Source organism: Furipterus horrens, unplaced genomic scaffold (assembly GCF_987537825.1).
Source record: "Furipterus horrens unplaced genomic scaffold, mFurHor1.1.pri manual_scaffold_17, whole genome shotgun sequence".
NCBI lineage: Eukaryota > Metazoa > Chordata > Mammalia > Chiroptera > Furipteridae > Furipterus > Furipterus horrens.
In genome coordinates, this window is record NW_028327187.1 from 82,067,210 (window position 1) to 82,070,662 (window position 3,453).

Consider the following 3,453-nt stretch of genomic DNA (forward strand, 5'->3'; position numbering starts at 1 on the left):
AGTTTTCAACCCTAGGTCTGTCTCACTTCAAAGCCCCAAGGTAGTTTCTATCACACCAAACTATCTCATAAAAATGTCCTGTTTTACTTCAGTCACTTTTCCACTTCTCATAGTGCTGTTTGCCCGTGAACATTTAAAATCTGCACTACAGTATTAACAGTTTAAAGGGAGACATGTCTAGGGGAATAAAGATAGTTTCAGAAGAGACTTAAGTATTTTAGATGGGAGTCCTGAGGACAAGCAAGTATCGAGGCAAACAAAAGATTGCCACACACACAAAAAGAAATTCATTTATTATGAATTTTGAAGTGAGAATGTTCATGTGTCTTAACACTTTGAAAGTCTGTAACAGCTAAATATCAAGAAAGGTACCTCACTCAATTCGATGTCATCACCATAGAGATCCCATTCCCGTGGTTACTGGTAGCCAGGAAGTTTATCTGGAACGCTGCTAAATTCAAATACATGAAATAACTTTCTTTCAAAAACTATCTTGTGTTGAGAAAACCATGGCTGTTCTAAGGGTATTGAGTAAGGGGCAATGGGTGCTGGAAGTTGAGCATGCTACACCATACTCTATGTATATGAGTAAGTTTTCCTGATAAGATATAATGTGCTTCACTAAAATACCTTCCTGAGAAATGTCTACTCTATAAAGTAATATTGTGTGCAACTACTTTTGGGCTACATTGGGGAGTAGCCATGTCAAAACTTACCAGTTTGAACTGTTCTTGCAAATCAAATTATGTACATACAAATAAAGGAATTTCTGAAAAGGGCAAATTAATTACATTTCTGAAGGTAAAAGTATTGTCAAGTACAGCAAGAGCATAAGATGTCAAATTTCTTAAGTCATTTTTTAAAATTCAAAACTGATCATTTAAATCAATTCCCACCACAAGAAAGGCTTGCCAAAAACAGCTAATCCAGTGAATGGAGAAACAAGTTAAGAAAGAAAATTAATGACAGATGTCAGACAACCAGGGTGATCGGACTTTAAATGCCTTCCGCTACAAAACTACAAGACTAGTACCAAAAATGTGAATGTGCACACACACACACCAAGAGCTGCGTGAGCAGTGAAGGCACCTTTAAAGAAAACCCATGTGGTTTAGGCATTCTGAACTATGTTAAACAGCGCTACCAAGAAGCGATTCTCAAAGCATCTGAAAAACGTGCAAATTGTCCGAAAACAATGCCTGGCAACTGAGACAGTTTGCAAGCGCGATTCAGAGGTCTGCCAAGGAAACAAAAGGAACCCCCCTCTCCCGGGAAGCTTGCACAGGGCACTGGAGACGCGCGAACACTAGGTGTTCTAGGCAGGCGGGAAGCAGAGGGGTCTGTGCAGGAGCGGTACATACTAGGGGTCGCTCCCGGGCACAGACGGGGCCACGGGGTTTCCATTGGTGGGGGAACCGCCCAGCTTTAGTTTCTCCAGGTATTCGGCATGCACGGGCTTGTGGCACTGGAGGACCTTGATGGCATCTTCGACTTTGAACCACTCTCGCTTCCTCCCAATGCTCACCGAATCTTCCCAATCTTCCAGAATCTCAGTGACAGTCAGGACGTACACGTACGTCCTGTGCTTGCGATCTTGGTTCTGCTCGAAGACGCCCAGCAGCCGGCCTAACTTCCCCTTGACTCCCGCCTCCTCGTACACCTCACGGACCGCCGCGCCGCTCGGCTCTTCCTCGGGCTCCATGCCCCCGCCCGGCACAATCCAGCGGTCCGGGTACCGGCTGCTACTCACTAACAGCACCTCGTCCTCGCGCTCGCTTCGGAAGCACAGGCACGCCGCCCGCTTCTTGAAGCCCTCTGGGTCGTAGGTCCGCGTCTGGTTTGGCTTGCACTTCATTCTCCAGACCCCCGGCTCCCGCGCTCGCTGCTGCTCAGGTCGCTGCCGCCGGCGCCGCGGGTTGAGGTGCCGCGGAGAGAAAGGGCTGCTGCAAGGGGCGGGGAGACAAACGCGCCTTAGCCCGCGAGCGCCGAGCTTAAGACAAGATGAGGCAGGGGCGGAGCGGGGACGGAACGGCAAAGACGTCAGTCAGTCAGTCCCTCCGCGGCTGGGGTCCCGAGCACAGAAGTCTGCGTGGAGGAGGCGCCCTGGCCGTGGCCACCGCCACCGCCACCGCCGCCGCCCCCTGGGACCGCTGCTCTGTACTCACCTCCTGCGCACGTCGCCCCCTCCTTAGCCGCCAGGGAAGTGTAGACGGAGGTGAGATGCCTTCGCGTGCGCGTGCGCGTGCGCGTCCCTCTCCACGTGCGCGTTCCCGCCGGAGGGCGAGGGGCGGGGGCGAGGGTCTCACGGTTCCCTCAGCACTGTGCCTCGGGTCCAGTGCGCAGGCGCCCCGCATATCTCAGGCTGGGAATCTTAACGCGGAGTTAAATTCACCGCATTGTGACTTGGGCCAGCACTGTTTCCAGGTATGCCGTGGCGCTGAACGTGTCTGTGGTGTCACGGGAAGGTTCTCCTCACTGCCCACCAGGTTCACGAAAGACACAGGCACTCATTCTCCCCACAGTAGGGTCAAGTGCATCTTCATCATCGCCCACAGTGAATGGTACCGGCTTATTTATACCAAGGCCCACTTTTTCAAAATGATCCTGGGTATTCTTAAACAAAGTCTTAACTAATCTTCGCTGAGTCGTATCACGCAATTTTATTTCAACAGTGTCTTCACCTTGCCAGGTATCTTGGCACAGCCCATAACTTAACACGTTTCTTCAACCCCTGCTGACATCTTACCTCCCCTCTGTCTCAGTTTCTTCATCAGTAAGCCCCTCGCTTACTTGCATTTGAGTCATATTCGCCCAATAGCTGGGGAACTACCCAAAGTAGTGTTTTATTAAATCCCAAGAATCTCCATCCTCTACACACTCCACCTTTCTCCCTCTCATTGGAAAGTACTGGTTGAGGTTTTGGCAAACATGCCTGTGGAAATCCCTTCCTATTCTACATTTTGGTTATTTAGAAGTCTTCTGGTGTGGGACTGCAGCAAGGCCACTTGGTGCTCTGGCAACTCTATTTGGTCATCCTATCCTCTAGGCCAAGCACTACCATCCTGCCTCAAACCAAAAATTCAACAACCTAAAACTTTCCCTCTCCTTTTAAAGATTTGTATTGTTTTCCTGCTCTAACCATAGTAGTAGCCTTGCAGAGAAGACCTCTGCTGTCCCCAAAACCATTGCCATATCACAACTTAGGCATCTTTGTCTCTCTTACAAACGGGCACTCTGCTGGCATCAGGCAAGCAGGATCACCAGAACTCACTCCTCCAATGAAATGATTCCTTCATCAAGTGAAAATCCACTGAGATGTAAGTGGGAAGGAGTTATGAAACATACAGTCCAATTTTCAAATAAGTTAGTCCAGCTTCCCTGACTCTGTTTCACTCCATTTGTACCCAGAATAGCTCATAAAAGTGATCCTGTTCTCAGCAACAACAGACACCT

At 49.2% G+C, this 3,453-nt stretch overlaps 1 pseudogene; it reads right to left on the reverse strand.

Annotated features, from left to right (window-relative positions):
- Positions 1-1,360: 1,360 nt before the first annotated feature.
- On the reverse strand, positions 1,361-1,855 carry LOC149991434 (diphosphoinositol polyphosphate phosphohydrolase 3-beta pseudogene; annotated as a pseudogene).
- Positions 1,856-3,453: the final 1,598 nt, after the last annotated feature.